The following is an 18,236-nucleotide window of genomic DNA, read 5'->3' as shown; positions in this document are numbered from 1 at the left end:
TGAGGCTCCTGCCGGAACCCCACAGCCAGCCAAGGGGCCACATTCCTCGTGGCAAGACAGGGAGCTCGGGGAAGAGAGAAGCCGCAGAAATACAGATCATAACTGGCTTAAGCATTCCCAGGAGGGTTACAAAAGACTTCTGCTTTTATTTATTTCAGAAGCAAAGAGACAGAGAGAGAGCAGGAGAAACAGTTTGTTCTAGGGTCCGGAACCCAATCCATTTCTCCCACACGGTGGGCAAGAACGCAGCCACCTGAGCCGCCACTGGGGCCCTCCCACGGTGCACTTCAGCAGCACGCGGGAAGCAAGAGCAGAACCAGGACCTGAGCCAGGAAGCCAAGATGGGACGCGCAGACCCCTGCCAGCGTCTCAGCTTTAACCAAACACCTTGGTGCTGGCGCTGTGGTGGCGCGGGTTAACCCGGGCTCGCCACTCCGGGGTCCCACGCTGCAGTGCCGGTGCCAGTCCTGGCCGCTCTGCTTCTGACCCAGCTCCCTGCCAATGCACCTGAGACAGCAGACGGAGGCCCGAGGGCGTGGGGACCAAATGGAGTTCCAGGTTCCTGCCTTCTCCGGCCCTGCCCAGCTCTGGCTGTCCAGCCATCTGGGGAATGAACCAGCAGGTGGAAGACCTGTCTCTCTCTCTCTCTCCGTCACTCTGCCTTTCAAATGAATAACATACACCCTTTGACAAGAGCCTCCTCCTCTGGTCATGCACGGCCAGGACTGAGAACCACGGCACTAAACAGAACCTTGCCAGCAGCGAGGGAAACTAAATCCAGGGCACTCGCTGAATCCCAAAGTTAGCCTGACCCTGACAGCTTTGATCTCAAGAGAAAACAGCAAGTCACCAACAGAACAGAAACGAGTCTGCGCGAAGCCTGGCTCCCTGGCGCTCTACCCAGGCAGGCAGCGCACAGGGGCTGCAGGCTAACGGCCCAGGCTCCAGCGTAGAAACCCTCGCGTGGGCGCCCGGCTCTGCCACCCCCTGTCTGTCTCGCCCAGGGAGCCTGGGGGATTAAATCAGATACTGAATTCAGGAAACCCAACGCGTGGCACAAATTAAGATCTCAGAAAGGGTTTGTTTCTGCGATTTTATTTTCTCAAACATCAAGCTTTATAAAGAGTTCAGAAATAAGCATGGGTAAATGCGGGCATACGCCGTGTTCTAGATGCTGGAGCCCACTGAATTAACCCACAAGAGAACCAGCCTGTGACGGCATCCCCATCAAACGCCAGCAGGACTGTTACAACCCGGCAACGTGACAGATAATTCACCTGGAGGAGTAATTAGATGGAAGTGGCCGGGCAGCATCTGGACAGGAAGGAGGGGAGGGGTTTGTACCGGCAGGTACGGCACAGTTAAAGTCACGACATCAGTGTTGACACAGAGCCATCAGCAGGAGTAAAACCACGCTGGGTGCTCTCTGCACTCACAGGAGGGGGAGCTATTCTCCACGTGGGACCCAGGAACTGAGCAGCAGGGACAAATGGACCGTAACACGGCCAGACCCTGCCCCACGCCGTAAGTCACGTAAGTCCAAGTGGACTAACAGCATATGCAAAGTTTTTTCCATCTAGTTGAAAGGCAGAGTTGGGGTCGGGGGGAGGACAGAGAAAGGGATCTTCCATCTGCTGGTTCACTCTCTAAATGTCTGTAACAGCCGGATCTGGGCCAGTCCAAAGCCAGGAGCCCAGAACTCCATCCAGGCCCACATGGGTGGCAGGGGCCCAAGTCCTTGGGCCAACGTCCTCTGCTTTCCCAGTCACTTTAGCAGGAACCTGGATCAGAAATCAAGTAGCCAGGAGTCGAACCAGCACTCCGAAATGGGCTTCCAGCATTGCGAGTGGTGCCTAAGCCCCCTACAGCACGTGCCAGCCCCACATATAAAGTTAGAACAGCGGCTTAAGCTGCCATCTGCAATGCCAGCATCCCCTACGCCCACGGGTTTGAACCCCAGCTGCTCCACTTCCCATCCAGCTCCCTGCTACTGCGTCTGAGGAAGCAGCAGCAGATGGCCCAAGAGCTTGGGGCCCGCACCCACGTGAGACCCAGAGGAAGCTCCTGAAACCCAGCCCCCGCGGCTGCCGTCGTTTGAGGAGTGAACCAGAGGATGGGAGAGCTCTCTGGTTTTCCCTCTATCACTGTTTCAAATAAATAAGTAACTTCAAAAAAATAAAGCTGAGGTCGTCACTGTGGCGTAGCAGGTAAAACCACCGCCTGTGGCGCCGGCATCCCCTATGGGCAGTGGTTCAAGTCCCGGCTGCTCCACTTCCCATCCCGCTCCCTGTCAGTGTGGCTAATGGTCTGGGACAGCAGCAGAAGATGTCCAGGTCCTGGCCCTGCACCCACAGGGAGACCCGGAGAGGCTCCTGGCTCCTGATCAGCCCAGCTCCAGCCACTGTGGCCGTGTGAAGAGAGAGCCGGCAGAATAAAGATTCCTTTCTCTCTCTCTTTCTGCCTTTCAAATAAATAATAAATCTTTTAAAAAGAATAGTTAAAATAACAAAATCAGTCAAAATTTACCAGTGATGGCTTTCTGATTTTAGGGTAAGAATGGACTTTCTAAGGATTGAAAAGGAAGCGATTTCAACAGAAAACACGTGCAACATGAATACATAAAAAAAAAAGCTAGGTTTTTTATATGGCTAACAAGCAAAGCCTAGAAATACAAAATCAAAAATAGATGGAGAAGACGGTTTTCCACAATTGTGAGAACCACTGATTTAGTATCCTCGGCACACACAGCACTCTTGTTGACAAACGGGGAAACCCTGGACCCTCGATTTAAAACGGAAAGGACAGGGAGACCAGGCTGGGCAGAGGGCACCCCCACCAGCCAATCAGCACAGGCGCTGCATCTCCTAAGACAAATAATGAAAAGCAAAATCACCGGCCCCAGCCGCCTGACCACCTTTGACTTCCCTGTTCCTGGTAGCATGCAGCGCAAGCCAGGACGCGCGGAGGCAGGGCTGGCCTCGCACACGGCACTGCCGCAGGTAGGAGCAGGCTTGCGGGAAAGCAGGCCGGCGGCGGCAGTGGACGCCTTCCTGCTGTCCACGTCTCATTCCACGGCAAGCATGGCTTTGTCCGTCAGAAACAAAATTGCCCAGCACAAGAGACGGGAGGAAGACGCCTGGTCCCTCGTTCCAGGTCCACACCTGGGTGATGGTGGATCTTGCAAACGCGAGCTTGGGTCCAGCCCTGTTCTGAGCCGGACTGCGGTGTGCACTAGCTACATGCAGGCAAGGGATCGGCGGCCCCGATGCAGCCTGGGAAGAGAGAGCTGCTCCCCACAGCTGTGTCCCCGCGTTCCAGGGACCCTGGGGACGTCTCAGCTTCCGTCTCCCGCCACGTCAGCCACCTACTCTCTCCTTGAAAGTGCACGGACTGTCACATCGGGGAGGCCCGCTTCTGCCCGCTCCTGCCGGCTCCTGCCCGCTCCTGCCCGCTCCCTGCCAGGTTTTCACCGCGGCTTTCGGACACCGCCCTGTTCTACAAAGAACAGCAGCCCGGCAGGCCCCCTGCAGAGGGCTCCATCTGCCGCAGCCCAGGCAGAAGCTGAGGATTAGGAGTAAAAGTGGGAGCCCCAGGCGGATCAGCCAGTGCGCCCACGCCCACGCCCACGCCCGGCTCATCAGCCTGTGTGTGAAGCAGTGGACGGTTCCAGGCAGAGCCGAGGGGGGCGAGGAGGGAGCTGTGAAGAGGAGCCAGACGTGGAGGAAGGAGGTGGGGTAGTCGTTCCTTCACAGTTGAACAGGAGCAAAACAGTAAGGACAGCGACAACCATCGTGACAAGGACAGGGAGACTCCCCCCCTGGCACGCATCAGAGTGGACGAGGCCCCCTGGGGCGCGGGCTTCTGTGCCCGCAGCTTTCCTGGGATAGCGGCCAGCTCACCTCGGCCCCCTTTGGTGCTGAGGACACCCTGAGATGGGGACAGCTGGGCCCCACTGCAGAGCCTCCAGCTGTCCCCACTGCTCCCTCCTGCTCTGCGGCCGCCACGTGGGCAGCCTCCTGCGTCTTCCCAAACCCTCCACACAAGCGAGGGCACGGTGCCACCCCACCCTTCCCTGCGGCACGGTGGCCCAACCCCGACCTCCTGTGCACCACACTCCACGTGCTGGGCCCCAGGGAGCTGTCCTGCCCTGTCACCGCCACGGCCAGCGCCAGGGGTCAGCAATCACCCCAGGAGGGACAACATCTCCATCTCAGAGGGCCTCCCAGGGACCTCAGGGGCAGCAAAAGGCCTCTCACTGCAAGCAGCCTGCCAAGAATCTACAACCCTTCCTGCCCTGTGCTTACCCGGACCCAGGAAGCGGAGCTGGAAAGTCAAAAGATACTCCAGTTACTCATGACTCATTTAAAAAAATAAGGTTTTTGGGACCAGGGCTACGGCGCAGCAGGTTAAGCTACCGCCTGCCATGCTGGCATCCCAGTGTTAAAGCCACCGGGGGTGCCAGGAGCTCCCTGTGGTGTGAGCCGGAGCAGGGCCCAGGGCTAAGGCCAGGCTGTGGCTGCAGAGGGGATGAGACAGACGTCCGCCTCCCCTCCCCCACCAACACAGGCTCCTTCTCTGAACTCCGAGGCAGGGAGGGTCTCCCAGGAACACTCCTGACACCGGGAAGCGGGCTTCACCACTCCCGCAGGGCGGCTCACCTCACCCACCTATTTTTAGCCCTCTGAGCAAATAGCTCCAGGCTTTTTCTCTGGAACAATCATCGCACAACCACCAGCTGCCGGGATTAGGTAAATAATTCGGTAACAGCACAGCAACGTGCGCCCAGTACTCAAACAGCGGCACGGCCCAGGGTTCCCCGGGCAGCACACACCCCCAGCGCAGGGCCAGCGCCCGTGGGCACTCAGGGCCTGCCGGCAGAAGCAGCCCGAGGGTCGGCCGCGCCCACTCCCTCCCGGCTCCAGGGTGGACAGCCTGAGGGACGGCCCCCTACTCCCTCCCGGCTCCAGGGCGGACAGCCCGAGGGACGGCCCCCTACTCCCTCCCGGCTCCAGGGCGGACAGCCCAAGGGACGGCCCCCTACTCCCTCCCAGCTCCAGGGCGGACAGCCCAAGGGACGGCCCCCTACTCCCTCCCAGCTCCAGGGTGGACAGCCCGAGGGACGGCCCCCTACTCCCTCCCGGCTCCAGGGCGGACAGCAGGCAGTGTGGCCCCGAGATGGGGTCCTACCCATCAGCTTCCAGGACGCTCCACGCACACGGAGAAGGCAGTCACGTTGCTCTGCAGAACTCTCGCTGCTCGACCCACGTGCGACCCTGCCCTGGGCCAGCAGCAGCTGGGCCTGCCACTCTGAACAACGGGACTCTGTAAATCCTGCGTTGTGCCCGTGGGTAACTCAGCATCTGTGCACAACCATGTGCCCTGCTCACGTGTGAAACAGCTTCCTCACGGAGGCTACACCTGCCAGCCCCGCGCCCGGCGCAATGGCAGCCACCACACTCCTGCTGGACAAAGATGCCAGTGGACGGACTTATGGGGAAACGCTCACCTTTGAATTGTGTGTAATTGAACCCTTAGAAAGGACGCTTGGGCCCTTAGGGAGAGGGGAGAAGCACCAGGCTGCTGGGGCCTCTGACACCACCACCCTAGGTCCCGGCACAGGAACCTCCAGCGCCCGGTCACCGGCACTCCTTCCAGTGCCAGCTCCTCCATTCTCGTTAGAGGAACGCCAGGCGGTCATGGTGGCCATCGGGGCGGCTGTGAGACCCCAATGGCCAGGGAGCGCCTCTCATCTCAAGCTGGGCACACACAGCAGGTGGCACACGGGTCTGACGCTGGGCCCTCCGGAATGTTCCCCGCGGCCTCTCCCAGTAGCCCCAGCGGGGGGCTGGCTGGACCCATGAGAGAACACCCGCGGCAGAGGTGCACAGAAGGGAGCAGGCACTCCTGACGCCGCCTCTGCTCTTGCAGCCGGGCCCCTGCCTGCTCCTCCCTGGAGACGGCTAAGTCACCACCTGCTCTCAGGCCTCTGTCTCCTCTGCCCGGGTTAGGCGCGCCTGCGTGGGGCGGCCCACAGAACAGCCCCTGGGCTCCCTGGACCCCAGCATGGCGCAGCACACCTCAGCAGGGCCAGCAGGGCCGGAGTTTAAGGTGGGTAATCCCTTGGACAGCACAAAGAGGATTAACCTCAGACAGAGTCGTCGTCCAAATATAGCGCCGTGCGGAGCATGCGCGCAGACACAGGCCGCCCCCGCCCCGCCGCCTGGGCAGACTCTGCTTCTCTGTGGCTGGGCTGGCTGGGCCTCCAGCCCCGAGGCGGGGAGGGACGGCTGCTGCGCCTTCTCCACGCGCCTCTGCCGCCCGTCCCGGTTGCCCGGCTCTCTGGACACACGGGCTTCCTGGGGATTCAGTGAGCGTGGTGCAAATCCCACACCCACTCTGCGCCCACCTAGACACTGGTGCTACGGGGTGGACCAGACGCACTCGGTCCATCTCAGGGGCATTCAGCCCAGTGGAAGGCTCCTACTGTGTGCCTCGTGCCCTCCCACGCACTTGACAACCATTGTCCCCTCCAAAGTCCCTGGACAACCCTAAGATGGGTCCTACTGAGACCAGCTTAGAGAGGAGGAAGCTAAGACAGGGACACCGCACCCTTGCTGAGGTACAGGGCCTGGAAGCACCGAGCTGAAAGTGACAAGGGCCGGCACTGTCCCTCCCAGGACAGACACAGCCTGCAGCGCCACCATCCCAGGTGGGAGGAGCCTTCCAATCCAGCTCCTGCTAAGGCACCTGGGACAGCAGCAGACCACGACCCACCCGCGTGGGCCTCTGCAGCCACCTGGGAGACCAGGAAGACGCTCCCGGCTTCAGATCGGGCCAGCTCTGGCTGTTGCCGCCATTTGGAGAGTGAGCCTTCGGCTGGAAGACACCTCTCTGTATGTGTCTCTTGTTCTCTGTAACTCTGCCTTTCCAATACATAAATCTTTCTTCAAAAGAAAGCAATTGACAATGTTTACATGGGGGGAGGGGCTGTAGGTATGCACACCTTTTCTTTTTTTTATTATTTTATTTTTTGACAGGCAGAGTGGACAGTGAGAGAGAGAGACAGAGAGAAAGGTCTTCCTTGGCCGTTGGTTCACCCTCCAATGGGCGCTACGGCCGGCGCACTGTGGCCGGTGCATCGCACTGATCCGAAGCCAGGAGCCAGGTGCTTCTCCTGGTCTCCCATGGGGTGCAGGGCCCAAGTACATGGGCCATCCTCCACTGCACTCCCGGGCCACAGCAGAGAGCTGGCCTGGAAGAGGGGCAACCGGGACAGACTCCAGCACCCTGACCGGGACTAGAACCTGGTGTGCTGGCGCTGTAGGTGGAGGATTAGCCTATTGAGCCGCGGCGACGGCCTCGCACTTTTTCTAAACTCTCTGTGTGCCGTGGCTCTAATACAGCCAAGATGCCAGTGCCTGCCAGCGGCTTCCCCTTCCTCACATCTATCTTACGGCTATGCGCCACTTTAAACAAAGCAGCAGTGGCTGCACCCAACCCAAGGCCCTGCGTGGGGGGGATGGAGTACCTGACCTTGCCCTGACCTTCCAGCCCCAGGCTGCAAGCCTGGTCCAGGCCACCGCTCAGTGCCTGCTCCTCTCCCGCAGAGCCCTGCGCAGGCTCACTGGGCTCCATGCCCGGCGCCATCTGCTGCACCCGGATCAGGCGAGCGGCCACGGTCACGTTGTGTGCATGGAGGAGAGCAGCAGGTGCAGGCACGGGAGCCACCCTCCGGGGCCTGGCTCCTGGAGCCAAGCCGGGGAGAATCCCAGGGAGGAAGTCGTCAGAGGCAGCTGCCAGGGGCTTCCCCGGCTCCCCCTTGGGGGAGACATCTGTGCAGAGCCAAGGGGGGCCCAGGCCCTGCTTTCCTGTGCTCTCGCAGCCAGGGTAACTGAAAGGAGCTGCTTCCTTCCCCGAACCCCACGCCCGCCTTTGCCCAGCAGGGGGTCTGGATTCCCATTTTCTGAGACCCCTTTGGCCCTGCAACAGAGACGCCCCAGCTCAGCAAAGCAGCCCCACTGTCTTGGACTCTAGCCAGGCGAGAAAAGGAAGCTGCCTGCCCAGGAGGGACAGTGGACAGCACCCCTAGCCGGAGACACAGCCTATCCCTAATCCTCAGCAGTGCGTCCCTCGGCTGCTTTCCGTCATGGGAAGACGGGACAGCGAGGCTCACCTACCCCTGCCAGGTGTGCCCTGGGAGCCGAGAACTCGGGCCAACACATCAGCACCCGGGGCTGACACGGCACGCACTGAGAACACTCAGCTCCCAGCTTCAGCCATCAGCCTCCAAACCCAGACACCTGTGACGCCGGGCGTCTGGCCAAATGACCTCCTCCTGCATCTTTACAGAGCTGGCTGTGCATCCACTACCCGAGGGCACTTTTGTCTGTGGACCTCAAGTTCCCATCTGTAAAATGGACGCGGAAGGAAGCTCAGTTCTGAGGCTAAACCATCGCCAGGCAGGGGAGCATTTGCAAGTGTTTTGGGGAAAATAAAACTATCCTGCTTTCTGCCCCGCCCCCACGAGCTCTAAAGGCAGGTGGGACCAGGAGGTGGGTGGAGCCGTCGTTCCATAGGCACCAGGCCTGATGGGACCCCGGGCTTTGGTGCAGTGAGCCAGCTGTGGGTCTTTATAGGGCAGCGAGGGCACTGGTGTCTGTAGGCGAGAGGGAAACTAAGTGTGTGGTCCGTGACCCAGAGCAGCAAACTCCCACCAGGCGGCCGTGGACCACGCGGGAGCAGGCCAGAGGTGTCTGTGAGCAGGTTCTGGGTGCACGTCCAGCTTCCACGGGACTCCAGTGTCACCCCGGAATGCCAGAAAACCATGGGGCTTCGCAGACCCCATCTCAAGAGGCTGGCGTACGGCAGAGGGTGGAAGCCAGGTTCCCCCGGAGGTCCCCGGAGCTCTCAACCCGTAAGGTTCGTTATCACCCACTGCCTCATTCTGAACATCGTGGGCCCATGCGAATAATCTTCTAAGTAGCACTGCCAACACTGAGTGACAGGTTCCCAAATCTCTCTCCACCAGGATCTTTAAGTCCTTCAGCTGGTACAGAGACCCTCTAACAAACTTAGACCAACACATGTCCAAGCCCACGACCATGAGGGGAATGCAGAGCACTTGAGATTTTAGTGTCACCATCACCATCATCATCACCATCATCACCATCACCATCACCTTCATCACCAACACCACCATCAATACCATCACCACCATCATCAACACCATCATCATCACCATCATCACCTTCATCACCATCACCACCACCATCATCATCACCATCATCACCATCAACACCACCACCATCACCACCATTACCATCACCTTCATCACCAACACCACCATCAATACCATCACCACCATCATCACCAACACCACCATCAATACCATCACCACCACCACCACCATCACCATCACCACCACCACCATCATCATCACCATCATCACCATTACCATCACCTTCATCACCAACACCACCATCAATACCATCACCACCATCAATACCATCACCACCATCAATACCATCACCACCACCATCACCAACACCACCATCAATACCATCACCACCACCACCAGCAGCAATAACACCATCACCATCACCTTCATCACCATCATCACCAGCATGATTACGTCTGCCGCCACCATTTTCCCCACCATCACCATCACCACCACCACTATAATTTTCTAACTGAGGAAACCAAGGTTCAGAGAATTTAGATCACTCGGTCCAGTTCACAGAGCTGGAGTAGCAAGGACTGAGTCCCAACCCAGTCCCATCTGGCTGCACAGCCCAGGGCTCCATCCCACTCCCACGTGGTCAGGCTTGGGACCCCACAGAGACATGCAGGGCGCCCTGCAACCCCACCCCAGGGACCTCCTGGGCTTCGTGCCGGTCCACCTGCTGCTGCTGTAAGGAAACAGCTGAGGCTGGCACCTAATGAAGGACAAAGCCAGCGGTTGGAGAGGCCGACGCCCACACTTCAGCAGCTCCAGCTGTGTGGTCTCTGGCGAGGCCCCCTGCCTGTGTCACAGAATGGCAGGGAAGCACAAGGGACCAAGCGTCTGGGGTGGTCTCACTCTGTAGCAATCCACTCTCACTACCGCACGCCAGCCTTAGGGCCTCCCAAGGAGGGTCCCACGACCTAACCACACCCTCACCAGGACCCACCTCTTACAGGTCCCACCGGCCCAACACCACACACAGGGACCCAGGTCCAACACAGGGCCCTGAGGAACTCACTCAAAACGCAGCAAACCGGCCCCTCCCTCTTGCCCCTCCCCCGCTCCCGCCCCTCCCCTCCTCCCTCTCCCCACTCCCACCTGCAGGGCTGACTTCCCTGTGTCACACCCCCTCAGCATCACTGCAAACAAAACTCCCACCCCGGCTCAGCCACACCACGGCGAGAAAACACACAGCACCACCGACTGCGAACGAAGCCATCGAGTGCCCTGCGTCTCCTCTGCCTCCCTCAACAACAGCCGTCACACAGGCGCTGCCCACGGGCTCTCGGGAAGCTGCCGACCCGAGGGCCAGACTGAAATGCACGCGCCCCCCGGTCCGGGCCCTTCCTTGCTGCTGCTTGGGCCTGGATGAAGAGCGGCACCAGAATAACCCAAGACCACCAGCCCGGAGCGTCTCTCCTCCTGGGAAAGCAGGGGCTACTTTTGGTTTCCACTCGCTCCTCTCTCTTCCCTGTGAGCACACGCTGCTTTCTGTAAGCCATAAGCAGCATGAAAGTCTGGTTTGGGTCCAGAGTGGGCTCCCACGAGACCCTGGAAGGAGAGGAAACGCCTTCCCAGAGCCGCACTTCAGGATCCGGCCAAGCAGGAGCCACCAGTCACCTCTGGTCGGCAAACCTTCCCTTCGCTGGCGCACTGCGTCTTCACTGAACACATGCATGGCACTTAGAGAGAGGCAATCAAAAGATAAGCTTATTGCTGGAGCCGGCGCCGTGGAGCAGTGGGCTAAGCCACCGCCTGCAGTGCCGGCATCCCATATGGGCTCCAGTTCGAGTCCCAGCTGCTCCACTTTCAATCCGGCTCCTTGCTAATGGCCTGGGAACGCAGCAGAGAATGGCCCAAGTGCTTGGGGCCCTGCACCCACATGGAGACCCAGAAGAAGCTCCTGGCTTCAGTCTGCCCAGCCCTCACCATTGCAGCCATTTTGGGAGTGAACTAGTGGACAGAAGATTTCTCTCTTTATTCTGCCTTTCACATAAATAAAATAAATCTTAAAAAAAAATAAAAGCTTACTTTGGTACAAAAATGCAATCAATGCAGTTTTTTCACAATGCACATTTCTGTTAATGTTTTTAAAAAAGATTTCTTTCTTTATTTGAAAGTCAGTTACACAGAGAGAGGAGGCAGAGACAGAGGTCTTCCATCCATTGGTTCACTCCCCAAACGGTTACAATGGCCAGATCTGGGTTGATCCAAAGCCAGGAGCCAGGAGCTTCTTCCAGGTCTCCCACACGGGTGCAGGGGCCCAAGCACTTGGGCCATCTTCTACTGCTTTCCCAGGCTGTAGCAAAGAGCTGGATCAGAAGTAGAGCAGCTGGGACTCAAACCGGCACCCATATGAGATGCCAGCACTGCAGGCGGTGGCTTTACCCACTAAGCTACAGCGCTGGTCCCTTCTGGGAATTTTTGAAGATTTTTTATGCATAATTTCAAAGTTTTGTTGCACCAAAATAAATTTATCCTTTAATTCAATTTCCACAAACTCTGAAGCGCCCTCACACTGGGCCAGGCAGTACTGGGCACTGTGGTGCAGCAGGGACCTGGCTTGCTGACGGGATGAGTAGAAGAGAACTTCAAAAAGCCCACAGAGGGGCCGATGCTGTGGCCCAGAGGGTAAAGCCACCGCCTGTGATGCCAGCATTACGAATGGATGCCAGTTAAGTCCCAGCTGCTCCACTTCCCATCCAGCTCCCTGCTGACGAGCCTGGGAAAGCAGCAGAGGATGGCCCAAGTGCTTGGGCCCCTGCAATCCACACAGAACACCCAGATGGCGTTCCAAGCTCCTGGCTTCAGCCTGGTCCAGCTTCATCTGTTGTGGCCGTTTGGGGAGTAAACCAGCTGATAGAAGACCTCTCTGTATATAACTCTGCCTCTCAAATAAATAAATCAATCTGTTTTTTAAGCTCATGGAAGACGGAATCAAGAGATAAGTTTATTTGGGCACAAAACAGTTTTGAAATGCATGCATAGTTCTTTCATGAAGTGCACTTCCATGAACTTTTTTGAGAACTCCTTACATGCATGGATTTAAGCTTTTTCTGCACTAAAATAAAGTTACCTTTGAATTGCATACACGGCTGTGGTAGCCTTGGAAACGCCGTGCTAGCCTCCCGGGACTCACATCTCCTCCCTGACCCCTGGGCTCTCGCGTGCAGCCACCAGATCAGCCCGCCACCCTCACCCTGGTGAGCCCCGGTGAGCCCCGGTGAGCCCCGAGCCTGTCTTCCTGCTGCTCGCTAAGGGCTGCTGCATCCAGACACTCCCAGGGCACGGCCCCCCTCCCCATCTCAGCCCCACACCCCCGGCTCAGCCACCATGGTCCCTCTCCCAGCCCACTGTGGGGCATCCTCCCTCTGATCCCTGCCTGACACCCCTGGAGCCCCAAGGGCCTGTCCAAGTGCTAAAGCTCCAGCCCGCGTTGTAAACCAGAAAGCAGATGGTGCCATCCGAGCTCAGGACCCTCCCAAGGCCTCCCCGCTCGCTCACAGCGAAGCCGGAAGCCCCCCAGGGTCCCTGTGACCTCATCGGACGCTGCAGTCCCGGCTCCCCGAGCTCCCTCCACTCCCATGCTCACCACACCTCGCTCAGCTGCTCCTGGGAGCGCCAGGACCCTGCAGCCTGGGGGCCTCGACACTTGTTCTAGCTGCCTGGGACGCTGCTCCCCACATGCCCACGTGGGTCCCCCTCACTTCCTTCCACCACCCTGACCACCAGACATCAAATCCCCACCCCTCGGCTGCCCCTGCTCAGCCAGGCCCTCCCACCCTCCCTCTCTGCCCCGAGCTCTTTAATCACATGGGCAGATCCCACACATCCCCACTGAGGCCACGGAAGGCAGCCAGGCCCCAGACTCACGAGGGTAACGGCCAACTCAAGCCACCGACTCTGGGGGTGCCTTACTCTGGGCTGCAGTGGTGAGCTCTGTCCAGGGGGCATCCAAGCTGCACCGCTCTAAGGAAAGGCACATCCCCCGACCATCCCCTCGTGGCCGGGTTCCACAGCACCCAGCTGTACCCACAGTGCCAGCCACAGTCCCAGCCTCCTTTCCAGTCCTCTCACGCACACCCTGCCACCAGCCTCGGTGTCCGCAGGTGTGGTCACCCTGCCCAGGGCTTCCTCCCCACAGGTCTGCTCGGATGTCACTCACAGCAAAGCCTTCCCTGACCAGGCTGCGGCACACAGCAGGCCCCGCCCACCCCCAGCACCCCATCCTCTCACCCGGCCCCCAGTTCCTCCAGGAGGATGCCTCTTGCGCTAACTGGCGATGGATCCACTTCCTCTCCTCCTAGTTTATACTCCCACACATTCACTTGGGCTCCTGGGAGGCAGCGGCTCCAGTGTGTTCCATGCTGCATTCCCCAAACCCAGAGCAACGCCCAAGGCCAGCGGGAGCTCCGTGTCCTGCACGGCCATTTCCCTAGCACACCTACTTGGTGCCAAGCCTCACACTTCCAGCATCGTTTCCCAGTGAACACACGGTCCTACGGTCCACTGCAGAGACCAGGAGACCGGAGCTCCAAGAGGCTCAGGAGGTGCCAGGAAGCAGCCCCTGCACCTGCACCTGCACCTGCGGTGGGCCAGCTGCCTGTGTCGCACCTGGATGCGGTGTCGGCCTCACCCTAAGGCACAGCTCTGCAGGCAGGTGCAGCCCCAGAGCTCCGGAGGTTCTCCGCAGTCGTCACCCCGCAGAGCTGTGCCAGGGAGGAGCCACTCCGGGGACTGGACGTCCCCCTGGGGCAGACAGGCGGCCACTGCTGCCGCGCCCTCTGCTCCACCGGTCTAGAGACCACAGGCCAAGTTCTCTTGGGGACTGGGCTGGGACTGGACCAGAGGGTCAGGGCCCTGGGCAGGAAGGCAGAAGTTCACCTGCTCTGAAAACCTCTCCCCGGGCTCTGTGAAGAGCGGCTTCAAGCCTGCACGGCCCTGGGATTCAGCAAAAAAAAAACACTTTTTTTTTTTAAGTGAAAAACACAAAACCTGACCTGCTTCAGGCGAGCCGCTCCGCTGGCGCCCGACTGTGTCTCGCAGGAGCTGCGGGGCCGGCCCTGGGGCTCCTGCCCACCCACTCAGCGCCCCCGACGGGGACAGGAATGTCAATCCCACGGACCAGGGACCAAGCCAGGGGCCCGTCCCTGCTGGAATCCCCGCAACGCCTAACCCAGGAGGGCTTCGCTTCTAAAACGGCCACGGCCACCGTTCATTCTCCGTGCCGGCCCCGCGCCCCCGTCCCTGCGCTCAGCACAGCTCCTCGGGCAGGTGTGTGACCGCCAGGTGCGAGCGCAGAGGAGCCCGCACTCCGCTCCCTTCGCCCCCGCACCCCCGGGCCCCGGAGCCCCCGCGCGCCCGCTGAGATCTGCTGACTCAGGTGAGCGGCAGGAAGCGCCTGCCCAGTGCGCACCGGGACCCGCGGCTCTCCGGTCAAGGCTGGCGGCGCAGGCACCGAGCGGACCTGGGCGGACCCGAACAGCGCCCAGCTGCCCGCCATGCGCCCTGCTCGCCTGCACACGCACCTCTCGGCCGCCGCGGCCTCCTCCCGGGCGGGCTGGGCAGGCGCGGGCGTCCCCTGTGCGCACAGCCGACGTCCAGGTCTCTTCCGATTCCTGCGCGCGTTCCAGCCGCCAGCGGGACCGGAGCAGCCGGACCGGCCCGCCCTGGGCGGAGCCTCGCCCTGCCCGCCCCGCGCCGGCGCCCAGCCCCGCAGCCCCACGTGGGCCGCCGTGCGGGGGCGCGGTGTTAATCCGCTCCTTCCCAGCGGGCCGAAGGCCACGGCTGAACGCACCCAGCGGGGACGCGACGGAAACTAGAGCAAGGCCCGGGTGCTCGGTAGCCGGGGCCGGCGCCGCCCGCGGCCGAAGCTGCAAACCACTCGTGGCTAAGGCCCTAAGCTGCGCCCCGGCGCCCGGGCTCTCGCTGCGGGCTCTCCGCTGCCCGGCTTCCCCGTCCGCCCCGCCGTGCGCCCCGCACAGCCCTCTGCTGACCGGCGCCCGGCGCGGGGTCTGCTGCGCCGCCCCTACCTGGTGCGAAGCCGCGCGCTCGCGCGTCCGGGAGCAGGCGCCGGCCCGGCCGCACCCGTCTCGCTGCGCCCCGCGCAGAACTCGGCAGGGTCGGATCCGGATCCTTGGCTTAGCGGGCCCGCGCGGGTAGGGAGGGGTCGGAGTGTGCAGAGCAGTGGCCGGTGAACTTCGCAGTCCACCAGCCGTGCCCGAGGCGCGGGGGTTCTTGTCCGCTCTCCGCGCCCGCGGTGCGAGCGCCGCCGACTCCTGGCGCCCCTGGCTCGGGTCCCTGGGCGCGGGAGAACTTGGCGGGCGGGGTGCGGCGGCCCCGCTCCACCCACGAGAGGACGCAGCGAATGGACCTGCAAGTTCGCGCAGCGCTGCGGGAGCCTGGGGCTCCTGCAGGAAGCCGGGCGCTCGGGAGCGACGCTGGAAAGTGAGGGGGGGGGGGGCGAAAGCGCGCAGCGGAAAGCCCAGGAGCCTGCGCCCTCTGCTCCCGGGCGAAACCGAGGCAAGTCCTGGGACCCTTCCCTGTCCCCAGCCGCAGCCCCGCTCTGGGCTGCCTGCCGGACTTCTGCTCAGCGCCCGCGGAGTCAATTCTTCAAATGCGCACTTGCCCCTGACTCCTTCCTCCCTAGGGACCCCAGAGCAGGCCCGTGCTGACCCCCCAAGCCTCACGTGGCCACCGCCGCGCCAGCCTTCCGCCCCCCGACCCCTCCCGGCCTTGCGTACCCTGCCCTCCGCCTGGAATGTTCTCCTCCCAGTCCCCTGGCCCTGCCTCCGCGGTGCTCGCTCACCCTGTGCCTGGACCCAGCACCCAACGCAGCACTGAAGAACGCTGTCTCGTGGCTGCCCTGGAGCCAGCGAGCTGCAGGGAATCAGGGCTGTTGTTTGCTGCCCGTGGACAGCTGAACACGTTCTCCCGTGGCCTCCGCCCGAATGCAGATGGTGTGGACTCCGCCGCCCAGCCGCTCCTCATGCACCTGCCCAGGCCATGCGGCTGGTCAGCACTGACCGGCTCTGCCTGCTCCTGTGCTAGGAGAGGATGGAGCCCTGCAAGAGATCACCGTGCATGGCTGCATTTGCTAAAACCGCGCGTGGAAGACTCACCCGTGTCACTGTCTGCAGCCGTGGGTCACTCTTCGTGCCTCCACCATGCTCCTTTGCCTGCCCCTAACACAGCCCCTTGGTGCCTTCTGCCGTGGGGACATTGGGCTGCTTCCAGCTTTTAGCTGTTTTGAATAAAGCCGCCATGCGCGTTTGATTGACACATGTGCTCTTTCCTCTTGATTAGTTAACTGCGGTGGACTTGCTGGGCAGCAGAGGCCGGCTTCACGGTAACAGACGCTTCCGAGCCACCTTCCAAAGTGACCGTGCCCGTGTACAGTGCCACCTGCAGCCCCCGAATTCTGTGTGCCCGGGGCCTGTCAGGGTTCCTGCGTGCCTAGTCCTTGCTGAGGGCGTGCGGTGCTAATCCTCCCAGTTACACGCGTGCGCAGGTATCTCTCCTGTGCGTGTTTCTTGCTGCATCACCCTGGCTGGGGCCTCTTCTATGACCCTGAATGACAGGTCAGACGGACGTCATTCTTACTCAGATTCGGGGGGGAAGTCGTCCTTGGTATGGATGCTGTCCACCGTGAAAGTGTGATTTTTCCCTCTGCCCTTGCAAGTTCTTGGCTATGGCCCTGTAACAAAAGACAGATTAACAAGAGAAAAACAAACAAGCTCATTAATTTACAGATGGAAGATACCCGAGGAATAAGTAATTCTCACAGGGATGGCCTCAAACGCCAGCTTACGTAGCATTTTCAACAAAGAACAATAAATTTTTAGAAAAGTGACAAGACAAAGAGAAGGGAGCTGCAGGCTCAGGGGACAGCGAATGATGGAAAGGCCAACACGTGGGCAGCTGCTGGCGGGTGCAGCCCAGTTAGGCAGGCGCTGGGTGGCTGCCCGCTGCCGTCTGCAGCCTGGCGGGGACCTAAATTCTCCTGCATCCGAGGATTAATGTCTGAGCTTCCCGGGAGAGGGGGGGAGAAATGCCCTTGTAGATTGATGTTCTGCCTTTAGGAGGAGAGAGAACTGGGGGCTTTCCTGTCCTGGTCTGCTGCTTCCCGACGGCCTTTAGCTCACGATGACCCCGCGCAGTGTCGAACCTGGTATGGCGTGTCCTCCCCCTCAGTGTTTAGGGTTTAACCTTTATAAAATTAAAGAACTTCCATTCCTCTGTCTGCTGGAAAATACGCGATAAATGTGTTGGATTTTGTCAACATTTTTACGTCTACTGAGGCTTTTTCTCTACGTGGTTTTTCCCTTTTGTTTAATATGGAGAATTACACTGAGTTTTTAGATTTATTTTTATTTTAGCTGTTTAGCTTTTATCATATTCAGTATCGTTCATAGAATCAATTCTAAGACTACAATGATAGCCCCTCCCTCTCTCCTTCTCCCTTCCTTTCTTTAGCTTCTGAGATTACTTAATGCTTTTAATTTACATTACGGGAAAGGGCTTAATATTCCAACAAATAGAGTTCAACAAGTGAACAGCACAGGGCCCTCGTTCAGTGGGAAGGTGGCAAGGGTGACACAGTGACCGGAAGGAGAGATGGCCGTTTCACCCAAGTACAGTATGTTTCAAAGTCATCACAGGTCCTTCAAGCTAGAGTAATGCAGTATTCTTAACCATTGGTTTGAAAAAGGCATAAAACAACATTTGAAAAAACTGTATTTGCAGCAATACTGATACATACAGACCCCTTTTGTGGTTTTTGGTTTTTTATTTTTTTCTTTTTTCATTTTCGTTCGCACATACGAGAAAGAACACGCAATATTTTCCTGTGTCCAGCTTACCTAAGGCAGCGCCACGCCTTCAGGTGCATCCATTTCCCCGCAGGGGGTAGACTCCCATTCTTCATTGCAGCTGAGCGGCACTGTGCTGTGTGCACACACCACATTTTCTTCATGCAGCAGCTACGAAGGTCACCGTGGTTGATTCTGTGTGC

General features: G+C 59.6%; 1 protein-coding gene across 1 annotated transcript in view; it reads right to left on the bottom strand.

Annotated features, from left to right (window-relative positions):
* SV2B (synaptic vesicle glycoprotein 2B) overlaps positions 1 to 14,897 on the bottom strand; it is a 122,159-nt gene extending 107,262 nt beyond the window's left edge. Inside the window, exon 1 of the mRNA XM_051835196.3 lies at positions 14,752 to 14,897. The gene's annotated coding sequence lies outside the window, so the exon portion shown is untranslated. The remainder of the gene's footprint in view (positions 1 to 14,751) is intronic.
* Positions 14,898 to 18,236: the final 3,339 nt, after the last annotated feature.

This window comes from Oryctolagus cuniculus, chromosome 12 (genome assembly GCF_051225735.1).
Source record: "Oryctolagus cuniculus isolate XC-2025 breed Fujian yellow rabbit chromosome 12, ASM5122573v1, whole genome shotgun sequence".
Lineage (NCBI taxonomy): Eukaryota > Metazoa > Chordata > Mammalia > Lagomorpha > Leporidae > Oryctolagus > Oryctolagus cuniculus.
The sequence above is the reverse complement of the archived record's forward strand: the minus strand, read 5'-3'. Positions and strand labels throughout refer to the sequence as shown.